Here is a 27,433-nt window from a genome sequence, read left to right as displayed (position 1 = left end):
GGAATGATGGAACCCAAACTTTCTCTTCTCCTCTGGGCTTGGGGATGTGAGCACACAGGCTTAGTCAGATGCTGTCAGCTATCTGGTGGTAGCAAAGAGACACAGGCTGAGGGGGAAACCAACACACAAAGGAAGCAGAGCAGAGAGATCAGAGTGACATCATTGAGTCCTGAATCAAGCTGCTCCTCAACTAGAAATCATCACTGGGAATCATCTGTAGTAAAAAAAAAATTCATATTTGCAAGTCACCAAACAGATTACAAAATTAGGTCTCTGCATGATACCTGAATCTTTCCTATTTTATTCTTGATCCATGACCAGTCGGACATTTAGAAAACCTTCAAAGGCAGAGAGCTCACTGCTACTTGGAGCAGCCATTCTACATCCAAGAAGCTCTACCTTTGGAGTCAAGTCTGTCTCTCTGTAACAGTTTTCATGAGGCCAGCTGGGAAGTCTAAGAATGCTGTATGTAAGAAGACTAATAAACCTCAGCAAGTTCCTTTTTCAATTTTTATTTTTCCAGTTTTATTAGGATGTAATTGACATACATCACTGTATAAGCTTAAGATAGATGGCATAATGGTTTGACTTACATATATTGTGAAATGATTATGACACTGAGTTCAAGGAACATCCATCATCTCATATAGTTACAATAAGAAGAAAAAGCAAAAAAAAAATAAAAAAAAAAGAAAAGAAAAGAAAGAAAAAGAAAAAAGAAATTTTTTTCCCCCTTTGATGAGGACTCTTAAGATTTACTCTCTCTCTTTTTTTCAGAGAGAGAAAGAGCACACATGCATGAACAGGGAGTGAGGGTGGTATAGAGGAAGAGAGAAAATCTTAAGCAGGTGTCATGCTTGGCGTGGAGCTGATGTGGGGCTGGATCTCAAAACCCTGAGATTATGACCTGAGCTGAAACTAGGGGTTGGATGCTTAACCAACTGAGCCACTCAAGGGCCCCAGGATTCATTCTCTTAAAAAGCCTTTATATATTATCATTAAATAATATTAGCAATAGTCATCATCGTAATTTACGTCCTTAGTGCTTGTTTGTTTAATGACTAGAAGTTTGTGCCTTTTGACCACCTTCCCCCAAATCCCCCTCCCCGTACCTAGCCAACATCCTTAGGAAAGAATTTTGTGATATTCCAACTGCCAAGATGGAGATATGTTGGCTAGTTGCTATGACAGTCAACTGGATCGCTAACTGGCTGAACACTTTCTACCTTTAAAGCACTGGTTCATTGGTCAAACTAAATTAGCGTCAAGTAGGAGGAGCTGCTAATCTTTGGTCTCCTCCTGCTGAGTGTGAAACCATGGACTTGGAGAGGCTATGGTGATCAAGCCCACAAGGGGGCATGAAGTTGGGAGGGACAATTCCATACATTAGATGAGAAATCAGGATCCTAAAATATGCTAAACAATCACTGAATCCAAGACAATAAATTTTAAAAGTGATAAACATAACATCCTGCCCTTTAGTTTTCTCAAAATCAGCTGTGTAAGTGTGAGAGACAAGAAAGTGACTGAGTCTGGAGGTAGCACATGGGAAGATGCAGAAATTTTACTTGTCAGAAAGACTTGATGCAAGACAGAGGGTTATTTATCTACCAGAAAAGTTCCCATGATCTGAGGTTGTATCAGCAGAAGCACAGCACCCAAAATACGGCTGGTCATCCTCTTTTGTCTATGCTGGTCACACTTGTCCTGGAATACAAGGCTCACTTTGTGGATGCCATATGTATGACAGACCAGCACATACATAGAAGCAACTGGGGTATTGGTGAGAAAACTTGAAATCTTGTCCTAAGAGAGATGGTTAAAGCCAATGGATGTTTGCCTGGAAAAGACTCTATACAATATCTGGGCTTCTGGAAAAGTCACCATTTTATCCTAATAAGCAAAATGCCCTGGGGAAAATTTTCAAAATCGCCTGCCAAGCGAGAACTTTAAAGCTCAGGCTTTTAAAATATATTAGCCGGATCTGCAGTTGTTAATCTGCCTTCATCAGCAGGGCTGGGAAATCTCTTGTGACACTGAAGGGAATGCCAGAACCATTCCCCAGAAAAAAATCACAGCAGTTTAATAATTTGCAAAATTTTCAGGTTTCTGGATCCATCTGAGGTGCACATATCCCATGCTGAGAATGGCTGATGGGAATAATAGGAGGCCAAATGGAATAATCTTACATGGGTCATATCATCGGAAAGCATGCAGTCCTAGTTACATGAGGTCATTGTATTGTATTCCTTGGACTATCCATTCATTTCCTTCTGCCTGTTTTCTCTACTCCATAGAAGCAAATGTCATAAAGCTGTTGCTTGAAATCGCAAAGAGTGAAGGGGCTTCTCTTGATGGTTTGATTTCACTTTCTCACCTTCAGAGCAAAAGGCCACTTAAAGACTTTTCTTTCCCACCAATTTCCTTTCATTTACTCCTTAATACTTTTTTCATTTCCTTCTATTTTTCTTCTCTCTCACTTCTTCCTCAAGAAGCAGAAGAAGCAGGGATGTGGTGGTAAGGGCGTTCCAGGGTAAGGGGTAAGATCAGAGGAAGCTGGGGCCAGCTGGGGGCTCTTCATCTTCCCTTCTGCCCTCTGAGCCCTCCTGCTCCTGTCTGTGTGCCCTCTGCTGGTCCCCATCTTCACCCCAGAATTCTGGAGTTTCTGAGACACTCAAACAGAAGCTTCCATGCAGTAGCCACACTACTTCATCATGGGAGAGATTTTGGGATTTCAAGATGGTATTCCTCATGCTGGTCTTTTTAGGACAAAATTCTGAGCTTTGATAAAATATGCTGCGATTTTAATGAAGATTATTCACTGCCTTGAATTGTAACTTTGTTTAATTAGTTGTATGCCTTGTCTGTACACAAATGGATTATAGATTTATGATCAGCCGAGGCCTTGTGCTACATTACCTTTGTGCTTTCCCAGGAAATTGTAATGTGGCTGATTTCCCTGTCTCTGCTTGTGTAAACTATTGGCATGTGCTACTCACATAATAAATGATAATACCAGGTATATATCCAAAGGAAATGAAACCAGGATGGCAAAGAAATAGTTGCACCCTCTTTTTCAGTGGGGCATTATTCATAATAACCAAGACTTGAAAGTGATCTGAGTGTCCGTCAGCAGATGAATGAATAAAGATCTGCAGTGTGTGTGTGTGTGTGTGTGTGTGTGTGTGTGTGTGTGTAATGGTATATTGCTAAGCCACAAAAAAGAAGACATGTATGACAATGTGCATGGACCCTGAGGGCATTATGTTAGGTCAGACAGAGGAAGACAAATACTGTACGATGCTGATTTTATACAGAGTCTGAATAAGCTGAACTCGTAGAAACAGTAAAGTAGTAGTTTCCAGGAGCTGGGAGAAGGGAAAATAAGATGTTGGTTAAAGAGTACAAACTTCCATTTACAAGAAGAATACGTTCTGGGGCCCTAATTACAGTTAATAATGCTGTTAGGGGCGCCTGGGGGGCTCAATCCATTAAATGTCTGACTCTTGATTTCTGCTCAGGGCATGATCTCGGGGTCATGAAATCAAGTCCCAGGTAGCGCACCACATTGAGAGTAGATTCTGCTTAAGATTCTCTCTCTCTGCCCCTCCCTCCCACCTGTACTCTCTCTCTCTCAAAAAAAAAAACTCAGTAATATAGCTAATAACAGCTGAAAGCTAATGTTAAGAGAGTAGATCTTTAATGTTCTCAGTACACTAAGGACATGGTAATTATATGATATGGTGGCCTTGCTGGCTAATGCTATGGTGGTGATCATTTTACAACATATAAGTGTATTAAATCAGCATGCTGTACACCTTAAACCGACATAAAGTTACATGTCGATTATATCTCAAGAAAGCTGGAACAAAAAAAGATGACACCAGGTGATCTGCCTCTGGATAATTGAGGATTACCTAATGATCTTAGGGACCAGGAACCCATGCTGTGAGGTCAACTGCCAGGAGCTGAGCTTCTGTGTCACCAGCTACCTGGTGTGTAACTCTGGGAGAGTTCTGGGGCCTCTTCAGGTCTAGGTTTCTCACACATAAAATGGAAATCATATTATATAATGAGGTTTAGTAAGGGTTAGGTGAGATAACTTATGGAAAGCACTTAGCCCAGGGCCTGGCCCATACTCAGAAAATGTTAGTTATCATTATTTTAGTGAATGTGGTCTCTACATACCTTCTTGGGAGCCTCAAGAATTTTTAGCAGGAAGCAAAATTTGTGTTTGACTCAGTTGTGTTTGAGATGCCAGTCCTTCTGTAACTTTCTGGTACAATGCAGAAGGAATACAAATCCAAGGGAAGAAGTGAAACCACTTTGTTGAAGATTAGCCGACCATAGAATTGAAGGTCCATTTCTGGGTTCTCTATTCTGTTCCACGAATCTCTGTGTTGTTTTTCTTTTTTTTAAGATTTTATTTATGTATTCATGAGAGACACACAGAGAGAGGCAGAGACAGAGGCAGAGGGAGAAGCAGGCTCCCTGTGGGGTGCGCGATGTGAGACTCGATCCCGGTATGTGGGTTCACTGAGCCAAAGGCAGACGCTCAACCACGGAATCACCCAGACATCCCTATGTGTCTGTTTTTGTGCCAGTACCACACTGTCTTGATGATTACAACTTTGTAATATAGCTTGAAGTCTGGCATTGTGATGCCACCAGCTTTGATTTTCCTTTTTAACATTACTTTGGCTATTCCATTTTTTTTCTGGCTCCATACAAATTTTAAAATTGCTTGTCCCAGTTCTGTGAAAAATGCTGGTGGTATTCTAATAGGGATTGCATCGAATGTGTAGACTGCTTTGGGTAGCAAGGCATTTTAACGATATTTGTTCTTCCAATCTATGAGCAAGGAATCTTTTTCCATTTCTTTGTTTTCCTCAATTTCTTTCATAAGTGTTCTGTAGTTTTCAGAGTACAGATCTTTTACCTCTTTGGTTAGTTTTGTTCCTAGGTATCCTATGCTTTTTGTTTGTTTGTTTGTTTTGTTTTGTTTTGTTTTTTTAAAGGTAGACTTTTAGAAAATTTGAAAGGATATTGTTTAAAAAAAAAAAAAAGCTCATTCTTAAATAAATAATATCTAGTACTTCATTGGGACACTACTGTTCAAAAGGCCCTCGTGAAATAACTCCCAAACAAAACACTCAACCCAAGGTTGTTTCCAGCCCAGTGGTAATGAAGCTGCGTGCAGAATTCAGGCCTCTCAAAGAGGACACTGAGTCAGGCCGAGTCAGGGCCGTTGGCAGGACTCGGAGCCGCCAGCTAGACTCCAAAGCAGGAGTCCAAGAGGTTTTTTTCTGGGACACTCTACTTGAATTATTGTTCAATTAGACAACACAGTAGATCTTCAGAAGAGAACAATTAATTAACATGATAAGGAGGTTACTGCACTCTTTGGACTCTATGATGTAATTGCAGTTAGTAAATTCTGACAGTCTTAACAAAAATAGCCTCCACCATTGGCAGGTATGAGATAACTTAATTCTCCATCGGACTTCTTATTCTTTGCTGGACAACAATACATGATTGACAAGCTATAAATGATACTGTTTTATATTATAAAATACTAGCTTCTTTTCATTTATTATGTTTATAGGCATTCACTGCTCGAGTCAAGGTTAGGCTTGGTAAGTGATTAAAGACAATTTTATTACAGCAGCATGTACTTATTTTATTCTAAGAGAATAAAATGCATAAAGAGAAACAGCTTTTATCTTTGTTGCAATCTGTAAAACTGAGTTATTTTGCTGATGTAAAATACCAGTAAGTCACTTGCAGACCATGCCACCCTCTGAAAATGCCCCACACCTGCTGCTCAGAGGTGTCAGAGCTACCACAGGTGTCAGACTCTTCCAGAGCCAAGGCAGGAAGCCACTGGCTGCTCCTGGGCAACAGGTGCATTCCCGGCTCCAGGAACCGCCCTGGGGATCTGACCTAAGGGAGCAGCGGCGGAGCACGGCAGCACAGCCAGATGAAGAGACCTTTCATTTAAAGGCAAAAATACCCAAATAGCTCTGTGGCACAGGTCATTTCTAGTTCCATATTCATCGGTTTGTACATGATCCCCTAACCTTAATTTCTCTTTTTCTCAAAGGGGCGGATTTGGACTGACTTGTTGAGCATGATGTCCATTATCTAGTAAGTCGAGAGAGAGCGAGAGAGATTTCTGTGGCTACATGTAAACCTGTGAAGGGTCTGCAGACGAAGGGGGGAAGAGGGCGGTGAAGGGGTCAGCCACGGAGTCTATGTGAAGGTCACCCCAGCTTCACTGTAGACCTTGAAGACCTTCTCAGTGGCGTTGACATAGGCGGCCAGTATCCTATGGTTTTTGGTGCAATTACAAACAGGATCAATTCCTTGATTTTTCTTTCTGCTGCTTCACTGTTAGTGTATAGAAACACAACTGACTTCTGCGCATTGATTTTATACCATGCGACTTAGAATTCCTCTATCAGTTCTAGCGATTTTTGATGGAATATTTTGGTTTTCTTTCTTTTTTAAAAGATTTTATTTATTTATTTGAGAGAGAGAACATGCCAGAGAGAGCACAAGCCTGTTGGGGAGCAAGAAGAGGGAGAAGCAGACTTCCTGCTGAGCAGGAAGCCCAATGGGGGCTCAATCCCAGGACCCTGGGATCATGACCTAAGCTGAAAGGCAGATGCTTAACCGACTGAGCCACCCAGGTGCCCCTCGATTAGCTAGTATCTTACTGAGAATTTTTGCATCCATTTTCACTAGGGATATTTAACTGAGGGCTGCTGGAGGGGTGGGGGATTTGGGGGATGGGGTAACTGAGTGATGGGCATTAAGAAGGGTACTTGCTGTAATGAGCACTGGGTGATCTCTGCAACTGATGAATCACTAAATTCTGCTCCTGACACTAATAATGTACTATACATTAACTAACTTGAATTTGAATTTTAAAAAAGTGAAACCTCCTGGAGATCCTCCAAAAATCCAATTCTCATGAGTATCTTACAAAAAGAGAATTGAAATGACTGAGTTTACCCAGTTTATTTATTGTCGACTTCTGGATTTTCTTCATGTTCTGTTGACTAGATGAGCATGTTCCAATTTGTGTGGTTGTTTTAAATACTATTCAGAAAAAAAAAAAATACTGTTCAGCCCTGATTTCGTTTAGAACTGTCAGGTGTCCCTAAGCTGCCTTAAGCAAATAAAGCGCTCATTCCTTCCAGGCCCCCATATTCAGTTTAATACATCCCATACTCTAGGTTCACTTTCTTGCCGACATGAGCGTGCCCAGTTTTCCTGCCAGTTAAGCACTTAAGGTAAGAGAAGTCAGTGCGCAGCAGTGGGCTTGTGGTGGCTGGGCTCTGGGGGACCCAGAGCTCTATCTGATGATAATGCATGGTGGGTACAGAACTTTCCATATCTGCAGCAGTGAATCCAAGACAGTCTTTTGCATAAAGAGGATCCTATAAAAATCTCATTTGTCTGAAAAAGGAGAGAGCTCTATCAGGGGTTTGGGTGGGGACGTACTTTCCCTCCGTCTGCAACCTGTAGAAACACCCCTGGCCTCTAGAACAGGCTCAGAAAGGGCCCTGTCTGGCCTGTGGCAACACTGGCTCCATTGGAAATAAAACCCACATGGAGAAACGTACAGAGGAAACTATTCGGGAGAGGGAACTGGGTGTGTTTCAGACGTTAAGTCTGCACAGAAAAATCTCTAGGCTTTTTTTTTTTTTTTTTTTTTTTTTTTAAAGAAAAACAAGCCCCTGGAAACGAACTTTTTGAGACATCATTTATGCAGGAAATCTTCCCAGAAGGGGAAAAAAAAGAAACGGAGCTAAGAAGCAATTCAAATTATAATACCCTCTCCCTATACTAGGGACAGAAATAAAGACAGCAGTTGAAAAACAGAAAAGTTCACTGAAGCACAGATGGAGGCCATGCATGTGCTGAGCAGAAGGCTTTGTGCTCAGTCATTGGGCTTTTCTCTCTGTGTAGACACGGTGGCTCTGGGTATTTGCATCTCCTTGCGGCCTGCAGGCTATGTTTGCATCTGAGATGTTTCGCTGGGCCCTGGGTGAGTTTCTTAACTTCTCTGTGCTGATGCTTTCTTATGTATTAGATGAAGGTTCCAACAGGACCCTCTTTATAGAGGTGTTGTGAGAGTCAGCTGGTGAATAAAATCAGTCTTTCCGGCCTTATTTTCATTATCGGATACTTTGCTCCCTAACTGGTCCCCCCAGGAAAATTTAATCCCACAGGTGTGCTATCTGGAGACGTGCATGCTTGTATGGAGGCACAGCTTACACCTGAGCCAGCTTTGTTTTTTTCCATGCCCTGTCCCCCTACCCAGTACCCGAGGATCCAGTGCACGGTAGACAGGGGGCTCGCGGAAATGTTTTTATCCCTAAGTGACTCATGCCAGGAAGAACTCAGTGAGCAGAGCCCCATTCCGGGGCCTGAACGAGCATATGTGTGTGGCCAGTAACTGTCTGGCTTCAGGGGGCTTTCAATGGACTGTGGTGGGAGTCGTGCCTCCTGGTGCCCGTGGAGCTGTGGCTTGTGCTGACTCCTGTGACTGGCCCTGCGCCTGGCACTACCCATCTTCCTCCAGACACCCTGTGGGAGTCTGGACACCTCCTCCAGGGCAGATCTTCAAGTCTTATCCTCCCCGCTCCATCCTCTCAGGGTTCTGGCTCATTTTTGGTGCTCCTAAGCCCCCTAAGCTGAATTCCCTGTGCTCCTAAGGCCATGCTTCCAGAATTAGAATAATGATGGTGGGCACGATGGGCACATCACAATACTGTACTGGAAATGAAACACCCCAACATATTGGAACACTGGGACAAAAGTAACCATGATCGTAACATATGCCAGAACATTTTAAAACAAGAAGTGACCAATCAACTTGGTCAAAACTGATGGAAGAGATGTGTGTGTGTATGTATAATTGTGTGGATATGTATGTTGTGTGTGTGTATGTGCATATATATGTGCATGTATGAGTGGCGTGTGTTTATGTGTGTGCATGTGTTTGTGTGTGTATGCATGTGTTTAAAGTCATACATTCAAAATGCACTCACCCTCCCCAAGGCTGTGCTTGCATAGCTGCCTCTCACAGTGTTTAGAAGAACCTGCATCTATCACTGTCACCTGGGAACTCCTTGATGGCATTTTCCTGGGCTCTCCCCTCTGTGTTGCTCCAGAATCTCTGAAGTGAGCCCAGAAATCTGAAATTTAATCAACATCCTGAGGGAATCCTTTTGCAAAAAAATCTTAGAACCATTGGCTCTAAGATGCCCCAATAGTTAACTGAGTGAAAGCATGAAATCAAATTGATATGTCACACGGAAAAAACAATTCACTTGCTTATTGATTCAATGAATACTTCAGAAACTTCATATGTCCCTGCACACCTTTTGCATGGTCACATTAGGAATCTTGTATCTTTATGCACTTCAAGTCTCAGAGGCAAGAAAAGAGACAAAATTATCAAGCAAGGGACAACTGTTCACACCTCCAGGGGAAGAGTCCACCCCACCAGGAACAGTAGTCACAGATGTCAACCCCCTCCGTGGTTCAGGGTCGTCAAGAAAGGCATGACTCACATCGGCCCTGGATGGATAATGCTTTAGTCATGTGGAGGAGACACAGCAAGACCAGCCACAGCTGATGTGGGGCCATGGTCTGTGGACACCTGCTTATGCTGCAGGTGGAGACCCAACACCTCTCTAGTGGATCTGTCTAAAATACAGAAAATCGGGGCATGTCTGAAGGCCACTAGGGCACACATCTATGCAGGACAAAGGAATACAGAGTGGGTCTGAACCGGGGGAAGATACTCCCAAATAAAGAGATCAGCCTCCCACAGGCTGTGAGGGCTCCCTTACTGACTGCCTTTCAACACAATTTGAGTATGGAAAGTGGTAGTGCATGACTCAGAAATGAGATGGAGCCCTAAGAGATTTCCAGAATCCCTTTTGGCATCTTGAAGACTGATAGGTAGAGCCTGGGATGGGAGGAAGCCTGAAGGAAAGAGCCTGAGACCATGGCCATTGACTGGCTAAGATGGGTGATCACGGGCAGCTGGAAAAGCCGTGCCTTCCTGAGGGTTAGCAGGAACAGAGCAGGAGGGGCTTTGGGCTACCACTAGGAGTTGGGGGGCAAGGCAGCCTCACAAGGTGAGGGTTGCTTGGACATTATTAGGAGTTGAATTTTGTAGCCCCAAAAGATATACTGAGTTCCTAACCCCCTGTACTTGTAAAGCAATTAAGTTAAGATGAGGTCCTTAGTGAGGGCTTTTATCCAGTGTGACTGATGTCCATCTAAGAAGAGAATTGACACAAAGACAGACATGGACAGAGGGAAGATCATGTGAGGACACGGGGGGACAATACCATGTGATGGCAGGTTGGAGTGATGTGTCTACAAGGATTGCTGCCGACACTAGAGGCCAAGAGAGAGGCATAGGACAGATTGTCCCCTGGAGCCTTCAAGAGAGCATGGCCCTGAGAACACCTTGATTCTGGCTCTCAGCCCTCCAGAACTGGGAGAATACATTCTTATTGTTTCTGCCACCCAGTCTGTGGTGCTTCGTTACAGTATTCCTGGGAGGGGAACATGGAGATGTTGGTGGAGCTCATCCCTTTGAAATGGGGCTATCCTCATGCTGTATGCATGTTGAGTGACATGGGGACACTGCTGCAGCTGCAGGAGCAGGTGTCATCATATGCGTTGGAGAAAATCCTCCTGGGTACATTTTGTAGCATCAGCAAACTTGCTCAAGAGACAGTTATGGTCGTGACATTTACCACTCCTTTCCCTGAATATCTGTGAGAAATCACACATCCATGCACAGTTGGTGGAAGCTGTTGGCCACCCTTCCTCCAGTGGCACGGGGACTCTGTCCGCGGTGCCTCTGTTTTACAGTGCTTTCCTGTTTATATTCTCTTTCTCAGGCTCTCCGAAGATATAATTAAAACTCTATTGACTTTATCTTAAGGAAAACACATTTGTAAAAGACCTGTGTTTGGAAAACTGGGTGGCTCAGTCCGTTAAGCATCTGCTTTTGGCTTGGGTCATGATCCCAGGGTCCTGGGATGGAGCCCGGCATAGGGCTCCCCACTCAGCAGGGAGTCTGCTTCTTTCTCTCCCTCTGCTGCTCGCCCTACTTGTGCTCTCTCTTTCTCTTTCTCTCTAATAAATAAATAAAAGCTTAAAAAATAATAAAAGACCTACGTTCAACCGAAAAGAATAACTCACAGTAAGGGGCCAAAACATAGCCTGAAACGCCTTTATAATCCGTGGCAAACAGCTGCTGTGTCTGCTGGCTCAGCACCCAGCCCTCCGGGGCGCATGGGGGGCAGCCAGGCCTGCACCTCCCCACATGGCTCAGCAGCTCTGGTGAAGTCCATTCAGAACCAGGGCCCGTAGCCAATACAGACCACCTCCAGGGAGGCAGAAGAATTTGTTATAAGTATATGAGCGGAGCTAGTTGCTCCAAGAACAGACCAAGATGCTCCAAGATGGTGCTTAGAGCATCAACAAATCAGAAATAGAATTTTTAAAAAATCTGATACATGATTTTTCAAAAGTAAAGCAGTCAGCGGCACGGATAACGGCCCTGTGGGGCCTTTTTGTGCTGGGCTTATTGTTGAGGACGATTCTTGTCTTTAATGATTTATGCTGAGTCAAGGAGTCCCCACTCAGTCTTCGCTGGTATGGGCCTCTCAGATGTTAACGTGGCCCAGGTTCAGGGGTGTCCCATGGATGGGCGGCTGGCGGTGCAGGTGGGTGGGTGGGGGGCAGCAGCCAGTACCCCAGGCCTTCTTCCCGTGTGTGCTCTGCCCTGTGGGGGTCGCCTGTCTGCACAACTGTCCCCTTGGATGGGTTTCCTCATGCTTGGCCCTGTTTGCATTGCACAGTGTGGTTCTTCATGTGGTATCTCTCTCCCACATATGCACAGTGTTTTAATTCTAAGCATGCAGAAGGACAGAGGACCCTTTCCCTGCTGGGGCAGACCCACCTCTGACCTTCGATGAACTTCAACCAAAGGTCGAGATGTGCACATATGGGGGAGGAAAGACAGCGTGGCAGAAAAGAGTCCCACCTCCTGGATTCTGACCTTCACCCCACCCCATCTCGTTAATACATTACCACATCACGAAACCCTTCCTACCTGTTTCCTCCTCTGTCAGGTGGGGCCCAAAGGAGCATCTACCTCATGGAGTTTCTGTGATTAAATGGGCCACTGAATATACTGTGCCTGGCACACTGTAGGTACTCAGTAAATATTAGCTGGAATTGTTAAAGCTCATAAGAGACCACTGTCACCATCTGGACCAAGGAAAGGGCAGTTCCTAGAGAGGTGTGCTAATGGCTCCAGAGGGGGCAGCTGGTCAGGGCCAGGCGTGGCAACAGTGTGAGCCATGTTGTGGAGGGGACACTGCCCACGATCGGTGTGCAAACCATGACCAAAGGGGGAGATGGAGTGCAGGACCCAACAGCCACAGTGGATGGGCGGAGTCTCCTTCCAGCTGTGTCGTCCCTGGACGACAGAGTCCATATGGAGGCTCTGAGAAGGATACTGTAAAAACGTCTGCCGTCTCTTTGACCCTCGGCCTGAGTCATCCAAAGATAAGACTGTGTGGGTTGATCATGTGGGAAATGGGTTAAGAGACATTTACATCAAAAACACTTGACTCTAGAGAATTAAAGAAACCCTCCTCCTTAGTGTTGGCATCGTTGGTGTGTCTTGTTTGAGAAAGTGAGTCATGAGTGTGAGGCGGCTCTGGTGACCCACAGCTGTGTCATTGCGACCCCTCGGCGCAGGCCTCCTTCCTCTGCTGGAAGGCTTCAAAGCCTGCAGACACTCAAAGAAAGCAAAGCTTCTCTGTCTTGGAAACGGAGTAAATGCAGACTGCTGAACTTGGCTCAGGGCCGGTGACGGGGGAAAGGTCTGCTGCAAGTTCAGCCTTGTTCTAAGCATTGGAAATGCATGAGCTCCTCAATTTTTATTTTTAATTTTTTAATTTAATTTATTTTTTTAAAGATTTTATTTATTTATTCATGACGGACACAGAGAGAGAGGCAGAGACATAGGCAGAGGGAGAAGCAGGCTCCCTGCAGAGGGCCCGATGCAGGACTCGATCCCAGGACCCTGGGATCACTTCCTGAGCCAAAGGCAGATGCTCAACCACTGAGCTACCCAGGCGTCCTAAGCTCCTCAATTTTTAAGACCACTCTCCTTGGCCCATGTGTGAGGGGTGCTGAGCATACCCTGTGAATGCAGGCTCTTCCCGCCTCCCTCCAGAGGCTGGTTCCTTGCCCGATGCTTCCTCCAGTTCCACTGGGGACTTTGCTCTGCCCACATATGGTACAGGCCAGTCACACTGGGACCATTGTGGAGCTGTGGCCTGGGGATGTCACCATGCTGGACTTACATGCTGGGGCAGGAACATCAGCCCAGGTTCACACTGTCTTTAACATGGCCGGGAGTCCTATCTCAGTGCTCCAGCTTAGGGTGAGGCCACCATGTCTTGCTGCACAAGCTCTCTGGACAGCATGCTATAATTCAAGGGACCCTGACCAGGACTGAAACCAGTTGCCCACAGTGACAACTTGCACATGAACCATACCTGATTACCTCTAGTCCCTTTCCTGAATAACCTTCAGCCTCCCTTGTCGGTGCTTCCTGGGATCCTCCCTCAAAGCCACCCACACAAAGATAAACAAGTGCCTTCTTGGGAAGCCTTCCCTGACTATGGAGGTGAATAGTACGTGGCTGGGCCTCAGTGCCCAGATGTTGGAAACACCAGTGTAGCTATTGCTGTAAAGGTGTTTCTTAGATGTGATTAGTGTTTTGTAATTAGTAAACTTTCTAGGGGTGCCTGGGTGGCTTAGTGGTTGAGCATCTGCCTTCAGCTCAGGTTGTGATCTCAGGGTCCTGGGATCAAGTCCCGGATCGAGCTCCCCAGGAGGAGCTTGCTTCTCTTCTGCCTGTGTCTCTGCCTCTCTCTCTGTGTCTCTCATGAACAAATAAATAAAATCTTAAAAAAAAAAAAGGCTTCTAGTAAATCCAATTACCCGCTGTAATATGATAGGCCTTGTCCAAAAAGCTGAAGGCCTTAAGAGCAAAGACTTGGGTCCTAGAAGAAGCAATCCTGCCTCAAGACTGGTTGGTTTTGTTTTTTTTTTTCAAGACCGGTTTTGTTTCAAACTATCCCAAACAGGGCTCAGTAAGGTTAGTGTCTAACTCTTGATTTAGGCTCAGGTCATGATGTCAGAGCTGTGGGATCAGGCCCTGCGTCGGACTCCACCTTCAGTGGGGAGTCTGCTATTCTCCTTCTCCCCCTTCCTCTGTCCCTTCCCCTGCTTGTGCTCTCTCTCTCTAAAGTAAATAAATAAATCTTTAAAAACAAAACAATCTGTCCCAAACAGTGAACTTCTACTTTCTCTATGCTACCACAGCACTCACACGCCCCTCTATTTGTGATTCACTTAATGTGCTCTTTTTACTTTGCACTAATATTTAATTTTTTTTAATATTTAATTTTGGTTTCCGTCTTTCCTGTTCTTTTACTAATCCATTGACAAGTGTGCTGAGCCCCTTGAAAATAGAGATTGTCATGCTCAGCTTTGCCTCTGTGGCCCAACACAGGGCCTAACCTAAAGAAGGCACTCTATCAACATCTCCACGAACAGATGAGGGACCATGGCATTATTTGTTGTATGGAGGAAGAAGAATCCTGGACAAGGAAGCGGATGATGTCAAAGAGCCTTCTGCCTTGTGTCCAATTTAGGATCCCTGCGGATGGTCTGGATGGCTTGTGGCAGCTTTCTTCGTGGTCACTAGTACTTCTTTTATTTCTTTATCCATTCACACATGCCAGTCTCAGTTTGAAGACATCATTCGTGGTTAGCAAAGCACATGTTTCTTGATGAAACCACACGTTCAGCAATTAATCTGTTGTGTTATCCACCAGCTTAGCCAGGAGGCTCCCACGAGGATGGGTGGTCTGAACAATGGGCAAGCAGGAAGGGTATCACAATTGAGTAACACAATTGAGATTTTTTCGCTTCAGCTTCAGCTATTTATGAATGGCTGGAGACGTGAATCATGCCCCTCCTCCTCTGGTGAGACACATCTTAATGAGGAAGAACACAAGGAAGGCAGGCTCAGTCTGGGACTTGGTGTGTATGAGGCAATTTTCTAGTCTCAACTTGACTGTGTTAGAATATCTTCTCTCAGGTTCCCAAACGCACTGTTCTGAAAGCCTCAAGGGAAGTTACCTCTCCACCTGGTCTTCACCCACAACTCCTTAAAAAAAAATGCACCTTTCATTCCAACAGAGAAAGCATTGTGAGATTTTTTCCCCCTAGCGAATTGCATTTGTCTTGGGTCCTGAAGCCAGAGCTCTAGTATCCTTTATTCACATGGTCCTTTCATAAACATCTGAGATTTTTTTGATGCAGGTTTCTCTTGACAGCTGCATAACTGTGCCATAGAAGAGAAAACCAAAGCACAAAATGACTGTTCCTAAAAACTGACTTGTGTTCAATTCCTGGGCCATCCAATCATTCGCTCTTATCCAAAGATGTTCATTAACAACAGCTGTTCTTGAATATTTATGAAATGTCAGGTCCTGTTCTAGGTGCCTTACAGGAGAGCCAATTTACATGCTCAACAAATTTGTGGAGCACAGAGAAGTAAATTTTGTGGAGCTGGAGCCTGTACTCTCACCCTCTCTCCCCTCCTGCCGAAATGCCACTGATTGATTGCAAAGGCTCCAGCTTTCAGTTCTCCCTTTGGGATTTTTGGCCTACATTTCCAGCTGCCTATGAGGTGCCTCCACCTGGATGTCCTAAGGTACTCTCAAATTGGTCTTCCCTGGCCTGAGCACATTATCTCTCCCTGCACTCCTGCTGCTTTCCCTGCCCCTGTGAGTGGTTGCTCTGCCTACTGGGTGCTCATCCCAGAAACCAGGGCACCAGCTCTGCTTCCTCTCCCCACCTCTTCCCTCACAAGCAACCAATTCATCACTTGCTTTGCCCTTCCCCAGAATGCCTCCTTCTTACTATGCTAACCATCTCTTGCCCAATCCAGGCCACCATCTTGGTAGTTTACACTCTTTCTAGTAGTGTGCTGGGGCATTTTCTTTTTTATTTATTTATTTACTTTTTTGAGAGAGGGAGAAAGTGTACACAAGAGAGTGCATGCATGCATGGGGTAGGGACAGAGGGGGAGAGAGAGAGAATCTTTTTTTTTTTTTTTAAGATTTTATTTATTTATTCATGAGAGACACACAGAGAGAGGCAGAGACACAGGCAGAGGGAGAAGCAGGCTCCATGCAGGGAGCCCGATGTGGGACTCGATCCTGGGACTCCAGGAGCATGCCCTGGGCCAAAGGCAGGCGCTAAACTGCTGAGCCACCCAGGGATCCCCCCGGAGAGAAATAATCTTAAACAGGCCCCACACCCAGTGGGCAGCCTGATGGCAGGCTCAATCTCACAACCCTGAGATCATGACCTGAGCTGAAATCAAGGGTCAGAGGCTCAACAGGGCCATTTTTTTAAAACAAACAAATCATAGATACATATTTGTCTATTGATGCATAACAAGTCACCCCCAAATCTAGCAGTTGTAAACAACAAACATCATTTCATAGCTCTTGAGGATCAGAAATCCTGAAAGAGTTTAGCTGGGGGTTCTGGCTCTGAGTCTCTCATGAGGCTACTATCATCCCAGGGTGGAAGACATCAGTCCTTTGCCATGTGGGTCTCTCCATAGAGCAGTTCACAGCATGGTGACTTATTTCTTTTCTCTCAATGAGATAGAGACAAAGACAGAAACAGAGACAGAGACAGAGACACAGAAACTGAGATGGAAGCCACAGTCTTTTTATACCCTAATCTCAGAAATGACCTTCTTTTACTTTTGTTGTGTTCATTTCATTAGAAGTAACTCGCGAAATTCAACCCATTCTCAAAGGGAAGAGATGGAACAAGGGTGTGAATATAATGGGAGGTGGGGGATCACTGAGCCATCTTAGAGACGGCCTACCTCCCCACACCTTTGCTTAATATGCTTCACTGAGCACCCACTGACTTTAGGACGTAATTCCAATGTGATGTACAAAGCTACAAGATGGGAAACTTGCTCACCTTCCCACATATCTTCTGTTCTTTCATGTGAACACACCAGCCATACTGACTCACCAAGCTCTGTACAGGGATGCTTCCATGGACTCAGCACCAGGGAAATCATCCAAAGCCATGAGACAAACAAGAACATTCTTCTTCGTCCTCAGGATTAAGTGGCCATTTATGTGGTTATTTTAATCCAACTTTGTTTAATGATTGCAAGTTTTTTTTTTTACCTTACAAAAAATAAATACAATGAATTATAAATGCCTCGCTAATCTTAAGAGATGTATGAAATTTCCTTTGTAACAACTTTTACACTTAATCTCAGTTACTAAGGAGTTTATGTTTAGAAAAAGCCATTATAGAAAATGTTCTTATAAGGGCACCTGCGTGGCTCAGTTGGTTAAGCACCTACTTTCAGCTCAGGTCATGATCCTGGGGGGTCCTGGGTTTGAGCCCTGTGTTGGGCCCCCTGCTCAGTGGGGAGCCAGCTTCTCCCTCTCCCTCTACTGCTCCCCCTGCTTGTGCTCTATCTCACTCTCTCTCAAATTAATAAACAAAATCTTAAAAAAAACAAAAAAGAAAATATGCTTATTATGTATAGGTTCCCATACTGAAACGGTATTGTTATTTTCTCGATGTTTAAAACACTTCCCCCAAAGATCCAGAGGATATTAATTTAAGTCTCTTTCTCCTTTCTGCCTTTTTTTTTTTTTTCAGTCACTAAGATGAATATCATCATGGGAGTTCAATGTTCTCATTCCAAGCACATTGCACTTTTCTTTTTTTTAACAGAATGCAGAGAAAGTGTGCCATTTCAAGCCCCAATTCCCTGTGGTTTTTGTCCCCCTCCACAATAAATTGTACAGCCACTCTGGAAAACTGTGTAGAGGTTCCTCAAAAAGTTAAAAATAGAGCTAACCTACGACCCAGAAATCGCACTCCTGGGGATTTACCCCAAAGATACAGATTCAGTGAAAAGCTGAGACACCTGCACCCCAATGCTTATAGCAGCAATGTCCACAATAGCCAAACTATGGAAGGAGTCTTGGTGTCCTCTGAAAGATGAATGGATAAAGAAGATGTGGTCTCTGTATACAGTGGAATATTACTCAGCCATTAGAAACGATGAATACCCACCATTTGCTTCGACATGGATGGAACTGGAGGGTATTATGCTGAGCGAAGTAAGTCAATTGGAGAAGAACAAACATTATATGGTTTCACTCATACGGGAATATAAAAAATAGCAAAAGGGATCATAGGGGAAAGGAGAGAAAATGAGTGGGAAAAATCAGAGAGGGTGACAAAACATGAGAGACTCCTAACTCTGGGAAATGAACAAGGGGTAGTGGAAGGGGAGGTGGGTGGGGGGATAGGGTGACGAGTGACGGGCACTGAGGGGGGCATTTGATGGGATAAGCACTGGGTGTTATACTATATGGTGGCAAGTTGAACTCCAATATAAGAGTATACGAAAAATAAATAAATAAATTGAGCAGTAAATAAAGTGAGGCAGGGAGTGGAAGTCATCTGCTTTATTGCAGGGATCTACAGAAATTTCTCAGGCAGCAAGACTCAGAGGCATGACTTGCTAATGGGGGTGCTGGTCAGGGTGATGGCCACACAAGGTCAGTGTAAGGCATACCAGTCAGCACACATTTCTACCTACTTCTGGGGCTGCATATCCAGAAGTTGGCCTCTGGTTTTGATCTGCACTCCCTACCCTGATAGATTTGGTTTATGTTCCTTGAGGCTCTGAGGTCAGATACATTATTGTAATACCACCTTGTATAAGGTACGCTGTTGGAAAGTGAAGGGAAGGTGGGAGTAAGCCCCAGTTTCTATTCTCAAGGAACACAGGGACAATAGGTGAGGGACCTGTGGCACTTGCCCACCCCAAAACAATACAGTAGGTCCTCAAATGAAATTTCCAGGGTCATCTTTTCTTCTTTAAGTTCCTTTAGAACTTCTGACAGCCCTCAATGAGCAACTTACAACAGTGGCTTGTGGCTTGACCATTCCTTCCACCCCAGCTTCCAAAACCTCAGTGCTAGCATATCAGGCTATGTCTGCTTTGGTTTAAATAGAACATTAAAAATCTGTCCCCTAGTCTCTGTCGGCTTCTTGCTTTCTTTCACTAGATACCATTTGTTCTAGAACTCAGAATACTGCTTGTCCCTTTGTTTAATATCATAGTTTATAATTTCCCAAGTGTTTCTTCAGAGCTACCAGATGCCTCGAACAAATCTTTTTTAGAAAGAGTGATCAGGCTCCCTTCACATGCAGTGCTGGGCTGGGGTCCCTCAAGGGTTTGGTTCAGAGTGGAGTCCTAAGCCCCTTTTACCTGAGCTGAAGCAAGACTGGGAATGCCTTCTTGACTCCTCCAACCACACTCAGTTCAGTCTTAAATTGTCATGGATTTAAGTCAAACTTAATGGGGTGATAGAGGTTTTATATAAAGGGACCGATTTATGACTTGGGGGAGCACTAAGGGTCTACAGACATCACCTCCATGTGCCCCAGATGTGGCTGAAGCTAGAATGTGAAACTGATGGTTTGTGTGGCCTCCTGTCTGCTTTCTCCCATGAGACCCCTGACTTGGCAGTTTAGTGTAGCCTCATAGGTCTTGGCTCTGGAGTAATCAAGGCCAGAGTTTAAATTCTGTCTTTGCCATTGTAGAGTAAGTGATCTTGAGTGAGTTATTTATTTAGGATGCATTTTCTTCCTCTGTAATACAAGGATAGTACTAGAATTTACTGCAGAGTTGTGAGGATAATCTGCTACATGCAAGCAGAGCACTAAGAACAGCAACTGCCATACGTAAGTCCTCATGAGTTATCCCTCATGTTAGGGGGTTGCCCAGGCCCCCCTCAAGCTTTTTTTCCCCAGGCCTAAGTCACACTTGGTGCTTCTCTTTCTATCTCGCCTGAGCCCATCAATGTCTCATTCCTTCACTATGCACTCAGCTTTTCGGCAGGGAGGACAAAGCTAATAAAAAACCAAAGGTGTGAATAACAAGACGCTGGACTTAGCGATGTCAACCCAAGGACATTTTATGCTACAGGACATGCTTTTAATTAAAATATTAAATTCTCTTAGTGAAAATTCAAGGAATGAGGCAGTAACAGAGTGGAGACTCATATCTCTCCTCTACAGATACCTAAGCTGTTGACTGAGGGCAACTTACTAAGTTGGGGTCTCCTCTTTGGGAATGTGTCCTTTGTAGGGTCATGCTGGAACTAATGCAAATAAGAGGGCTTGACAGCTAGAGGTGGTCTTCTTTATAAACTCCAGAATCTATGGCATAAATGATAGGTGTTGAGGTCTTTGAGGGCAGAGTACAGATGTGTGCAATTTATTTTGAAATGAATCAAAAAAGAAGATGGGTGGAGAGATGGATAAAGGGACAGATCGATATATAGATAAAACAAGTATAGTACAATTTTAATGCTGGAATCTAGATGGTGAATTTATAGGTGTTCATCATACTTTCAATTTTACTATATGTTTGAATTTTTATAGTAAAAATTTTTTTTAATGAGAACAAAATTGGACAATTTCACATGAATCAGAGTTTTGTAGTCACTTTTTCTAAAAGAAAGACTGGAAGAGACAATTCTAGAAGAAAGAAAGTGATCACAGAATCAAAAATGATATCTGAAATACGAGAAGAATAATCTATGATTTGGGAGAAGAATGTTTGGAGTTAATGTGTTCTTAAGTCCTGAGTATTGTTTAGAGGGGTTAAGCTATTTACTTTAGACTTTGTTAATACTTCCTATCTCACAAGGTTGCTGTGGGGTTTAAATAAGTTAATATATTTTTAACACTTAAAACACAGTCTGTTATAGGACATTTGTTTACCATGTGTATATTCATATATTATTTACATATATTTTACTACTATTATTAATATTATTTCCATTTTGCAACTATTAAAACAAAGAAAATAAAGTATATGACTTTCAGTCTTATAAAGGGTGGAAAAGGAATTAGGAAACACAGGAAGAAAAAATATCTCAATTCCAAAATGGTAAAAATGTTAAAAAAAAGCATAGCAAAAGTGAAATAACCAGAAATCACAAAGTAGGGAAGTAGTGAAAAATTATATATATATATATATATATATATATATATATATATATATATATATATTTGTGATTACTGATATAGATGGACTAAACTCTCCAATTAAAAAATGAGAGATAAGCAGATAGGATAGCAACAATAGTCCTTAAACCAAGGTGAGTATTTGTTATTCATAAATGACACAATTAAAACTTAAAGACATGGAAAGCTAACCAAATAAGATGGAAAAATATATACCAGGCAAATGTAAACAACAACAACAACAACAACAACAACAAAAACATGCAGCTAAATTAATATCCAATACATAAAGAGTAAAATTCATTAGAAATATACAATTCTAAATTGTTTGCCTTTGATAGCATAGCTTCAAAATGTGATAGATTCACAGAAAGAAATAGAAAATTCACCATCATGGTGTGAGAATTTAATATACTCTCAATCTCAACATATATAAAAATATAGAAAAAATTGAGGGAAACGATCAGCTTGCTAGATTTAATGGAAACTTGCAGAATCAGAAATTAGGAATACACGTTTATTTCTACATTTTACACATGAGATATTTATTTAAAAATTAGACCTCATGCTAAGCCATAAAGCAAATCTCAATAAATTCAAAGAACTGGAGTCGTATACAGCATATTTTTCGAAGAATTGTTTTTTAAAGATTTTATTTATTTATGATAGATATAGAGAGGCAGAGACACAGGCAGAGGGAGAAGCAGGATCTATGCAGGAAGCCTGACGTGGGACTGGATCCCGGGCCTCCAGGATGGCATCCTGGGCCAAAGGCAGGCACCCAACCACTGAGCCACCCAGGGATCCCTTTTTTGAAGAATTGTAATTAGGCATACCTAGGTGGTTGAGTGTCTGCCTTTGGCTCAGGTTGTGATCCTGGAGTCCTGGGATTGAGTCCTGCATTGGGGTTCTCGCAGGGAGCCTGCTCCTCCCTCTGCCTGTGTCTCTGTCTCTCTCTGTGTCTCTCATGAATAAATAAAATCTTAAAAAAAAAAAAAAAGAACTGGAATCATATACAACATATTTTTGACTACTGTGCAATTAAATTGAAATTAATATCAAAAATACAAATTAAACAACACTTAAAAATTTAAAAAGTAGGGACACCTCAGTGGCTCAGTGATTGAGCATTTGTCTTCAGCCCCAGGCGTGATCCCGGGGTTCTGGAATCGAGTCCTACATCGGGCTCCCTGCGTGGAGCCTGCTTCTCCCTCTGCCTGTGTCTCTGCCTCTCTCTGTGTCTCTCATGAATAAATAAATAAAAACTTAGAAAAAATAAAATAGAATTTTATATCAAACATAGGATATTGTCAAAGAAATATTTTGAGATATACTTATCTAAATATGCCTTAAAAATTTGTATTAGAAAAGAAGAAAAGGGGATCCCTGGGTGGCTCAGAGGTTTAGCCCCACCTTGGGCCCGGGGCTGATCCTGGAAATCTGGAATTGAGTCCCACGTCGGGCTCCCTGCATGGAGCCTGCTTCTCCCTCTGCCTGTGTCTCTGCCTTTCTCTCTCTCTCTGTCGAATAAATAAATTAAAAAAAAATTTTTTTAAAAAAAGGAATCACTTCTGATATTGTTGATTCTGATACATCTTTACTTCCTACTTCATTTATTTTTGTTTGTTCCTTCTTTCCGATTTTTTTTTTCTGGAATTACTTTTCTAACTTTTTAAGTTGGATACTCAGCTCCTCAGGTTTCGACTTTTCTTCTTTCTTTTTTTAAGATTTTATTTATTTATTCATGAGAGACAGAGAGAGAGAGAGAGAGAGAGGCAGAGACACAGGCAGAGGGAGAAGCAGGCTCCATGCAGGGAGCCCGATGCGGGACTCGATCCTGGGTCTCCAGGATCATGCCCTTGGCTGAAGGCAGGGCTAAATCACTGAGCCACCCGGTCTGCCCTCAGAAGAGATTCTTAAAAGAGATTAATAAAGTAGACAAACCTTTGCTGAAATTGATCAAGAAAAATATGGAGAAGCCACAAATAAAAAAATTTAATAGTAAAAGAGTAACATAAATACAGATAGAATAGAGACATATTTTTTAAAGATGTTTTTATTTATTTTAGTGGGGAGGGGCAGAGGGAGAGGGAGAGAAAGGATCTTAAGCAGGGCCCACAATCAGTGTGGAGCCCAACGCAGGGCTTAATCCCAGGACCCTGAGATCACAATCTGAGGTGAAACTAAGAGTCAGACATTTAACCGACTGTGCCACCCACAGTCCCCAATTAGAACAGAGATATTGAGAAAGTACAGTGAACAATATTATACCATAAACATGAAAGTATAGATAAAATGAATGAATTTTATTTTTTTATTTATTTTTTAATTTTTTTAATTTATTTATGATAGTCACACAGAGAGAGAGAGAGGGGCAGAGACATAGGCAGAAGGAGAAGCAGGCTCCATGCACCGGGAGCCTGATGTGGGATTCGATCCCGGGACTCCAGGATCGCGCCCTGGGCCAAAGGCAAGTGCCAAACCACTGCGCCACCCAGGGATCCCAAAATGAATGAATTTTAAGAAAGTTTGATAGTTTATCAAAATGTACACAAGGAGAAACAGAAAGCTTTGGCAATTCTATCATCATTAAATAACAATATAACAACATATTGTGTATTACATACAATACAAATCATGACTGAATTAAAGATTATAAGCTTTCCTCAAAGACCTACATGGTTTTATAGGTGAGTTCTAAAATATACTCTTAGGTAATTGTTCTTTCAATCTTAGATGAAGTCAAAGCAATTGATAAAAATTTTAAAAATGGTTAACTAGGAGTGGAAGGAAACTTCTTTAATGATTGGTAAATGGTCTCTACTAAAATGATAGCCAGTATCATTCCCAATGGTGAAATGTTGGAGGTGTTAATTTTAAATTCAGAAACAAGACAGGTATAACATGGCCATCATGCCTCTGATAGTAGAAATCCTAACTAGCACAGTAAGAGATTAAAATTCCAAATCACAAGAACAGAAAAAGAAAAAAACTCCCAAACTATCATTACTATCAAGTGGCAGGCTTCTGTCTACATTAAAAACCTCAAAAAATCAATTTATTTATTTATTTTTTTTTCTTTCCAATGGTTTATTATTTTTTTTAAATTTTAAGTTCAATTTGCCAGTATATAGTATAACATCCAGTGCTCATCTCATGTTTTATCTTTTCCTAAGGTTTACACAGGTCAACTTTACGTGTTTCCTTTGTCTAATAAAGCTTTTTGATAAGTTTTCACAAAACATTAGAATACAGGATATACCTGGAAAGCAAAACGTTACTATTTTGAAGTTGTTTGCTGCCTATTCATATTTCATGAGACATCATTAAGTTAAAAACAAAACTTTAAAATGTTCCATGAGAAAACATTTAAATTTTGTTAGTGTAAACAGCAGAAAACAAGGTATATAATCACACACACCAAGAAGCTGCAACAAAATACAAGTTGTACCAAGTGCAAGTTAATAAAAATGCTAATTAATTTCAAGGAAATTAAAGTTAGGACTAATTAAAAAGTTTCTGAAATAGTTAACCAACATGAATTTTAGATTCCATCAAATTCAGATTTGGCCACATACTGAACTTCTCCCTCACCAGCATCTTTTTTTTATTAATAAACAACCAAAATGCATTCAATTAAAGTTAAGTAACGAAAAAAATCAATTTATTTAAATTAAGAATGTTTTTGTAAGATGACTGGATTTAAAATCAATATAAAATATCAATTGCATTTAGAGATGTCAGCAACAATTTATAAAATATCATAAAAATAAGCTAACTACTAGAAATGAAGCACTAGAATTATTTCTAACAAAAGATGTACAAGACCTGTATGGAAATATAAATGCTATTAACAGAGATCAAAGATCTAAATAAATGGAGAGATAAAGTGTTTTTAGTTTAAAAGAGTACCCAAATGAAGAAGTCCATTGTCTCAAATACCCAACAGTTTTTCAAGGAAGATAACAGTGTTTTTCTACAATTTGGGTGGAAGATAAGGGTGCCAGAATAGTCAGGATGCCAGCAAAAAAGAAAAATAAGATAGAGGAACTTATCCAAACGGGTATTGGCTCATTGTCAATGAGAGACATACCGATCCATGGAACAGAATAGAGAACCAAAAAAATCCAGTTCCACACCTTTTCTGAATTTGAAATATGATAGAAGTGACAGTGCAGATTACTTTAAATAAAAAAAAAGGGAACTATACATAGATGCTCTTGGGACTATTAGCAACATGGAAAAAAATGAACCCCAACCCCAACCCCAAACCATACACAAAATCAATCCCAAACACATTTAGAGGCTTCAATATGAACCAAATCACCCAGTGACTTGTTGGTCATGCTACAAGTTTTAGACCTCATTTTCTGCTCTTATTTATCTTCCTTTTTCCAGTCTCATTTCCCGTGGGACTTCTCAGCATCCGGATGATCACCAGGCGGATTGTGAGTCAGGCCATCATGACTCTGTGAACTCTTTTGGTTGGAAAGTATTCCCTGCCACCGAGCCAGCACCCCTCTTCTCTGCCTAGCTCCCTACAAACTGAAGACCCTGCTGACTGTTGGGAAAAACATTCTCTGAGCAGATCTCTTGTTCAGAGACTCTCCCATCATGCATTACCCGCCCTTGGCAGAAGGGTGGCTGTCACACAGCTCCACAGTTGGAGTGATCCCTGAGCCCTTTTGTAGGAGTGGGGGCTTTACAGCTTATCTGAACCGAAAGCCCTGGCTGGGCCTGTATGTGGGGACCCATCTGCCCCCTAACATCTGCCCCTGGTCATCTCTGTGGATTCTCTTTCTCTCTGTCTTCGTTTTTCTTTCCTTAAATGAGCTGTGATCACATTAGCTGATTCTCTGGGGCCACTGAGATTCATGATGAATGAAACCCACTGGAAATGTAAACCAGAAGTATCCACAGAAGCACATGGGAAAGGACAGCAGAAAATTCCACAGCCAGCTCCCCTGGTTGCCGCACTTCCACCCTGGGATTAGGTCAGCTTGACACCTGCCTCGAGAGACCCAGGGCCACAATTCATCACCATCACTTGCAAAACTAGGATCAAGATCTTTCCAACTGCTGCCTAGGGCAGAAGTTAATACTTCTCATGTGAGCACTTTTCGTTTTTTTTTTTTTTTTATGATAGTCACAGAGAGAGAGAGAGAGAGGCAGAGACATAGGCAGAGGGAGAAGCAGGCTCCATGCACCAGGAGCCTGATGTGGGATTCGATCCTGGGTCTCCAGGATCGCGCCCTGGGCCAAAGGCAGGCGCTAAACCGCTGAGCCACCCAGGGATCCCTGTGAGCACTTTTCAAACAAAGCAAGTGGGACTCAGATTTCCTTCAAAGGCAACTCATGCAGGTACGTGCAACCTGCAACTGTGAATAACTCAGTAGCCGGCAAAGGTTGAAGTTCCTGACTGGGTTCTGAGACAAATGACTTATGACCGTGATTTAACTAAAAGAACTTTCTCTGTCCGTGGAGGAAACCTGAACAGGGAGAGTTGAGTTCAATGCACTGAGAGGATGGCTTGGGGTCAGTGCTATGGATGAAGCAAGGGGCCCTGACAAGGAACTCTGGTCAGGCCAGGGACCAGAGGCAGGGGCTGGAGCGGGCAAGCCACTGGCAGAGTGTCCATCCTCAGCTTCTCATACCAAGGTCTGGGTGCATCTCACTTCTACCCCCGGCAGGTGGGTCTCAGGTGAAGGGGCTGGGCACATGGGCTGCAGTCAGCCAGGCACGTTTCTCTGGGTTCTCAGCAGAAGCTGATGTTGGGAGAGTTGCTTATTCTTTCTGGGCTTCAGTTTTGTCATCTGTGAAGTGAACACAACAGTGCTGGCTTCCAAGGGGGTTATGAGGCTTCACTATAAAAGATTCAGTACAAGGCCTGGTGCATGTTGAGTGTTTAATATTGGCAAGTTGATATATGTATCATGGGGTCAGGGTGCAATTCCATGCAGGTGCCCCTATGCCACCCCTCCTGGTGCTGTCGGGAGCCCACTGATTCCGTCCTGGCTGCTTCTGTGTTTCTGGGTACCACACTCCTCTCCCAAAGCAGGAACACTCACACAACCTGGAAGGGTTGATACTTAGACTCAGGCCAGCTGCAAGTCCCATTATTTTAGCAGTTGGATGATGGCAAATAGCCACTTATGAGATTTTATTATTTTACCGTGGTCGTTTTGGAAGTTTGTTG

The sequence above is a fragment of the Vulpes lagopus genome, chromosome 2, assembly GCF_018345385.1.
Source record: "Vulpes lagopus strain Blue_001 chromosome 2, ASM1834538v1, whole genome shotgun sequence".
In the NCBI taxonomy this organism is placed as follows: Eukaryota; Metazoa; Chordata; class Mammalia; order Carnivora; family Canidae; genus Vulpes; species Vulpes lagopus.
This window is presented reverse-complemented; position numbering follows the sequence as displayed.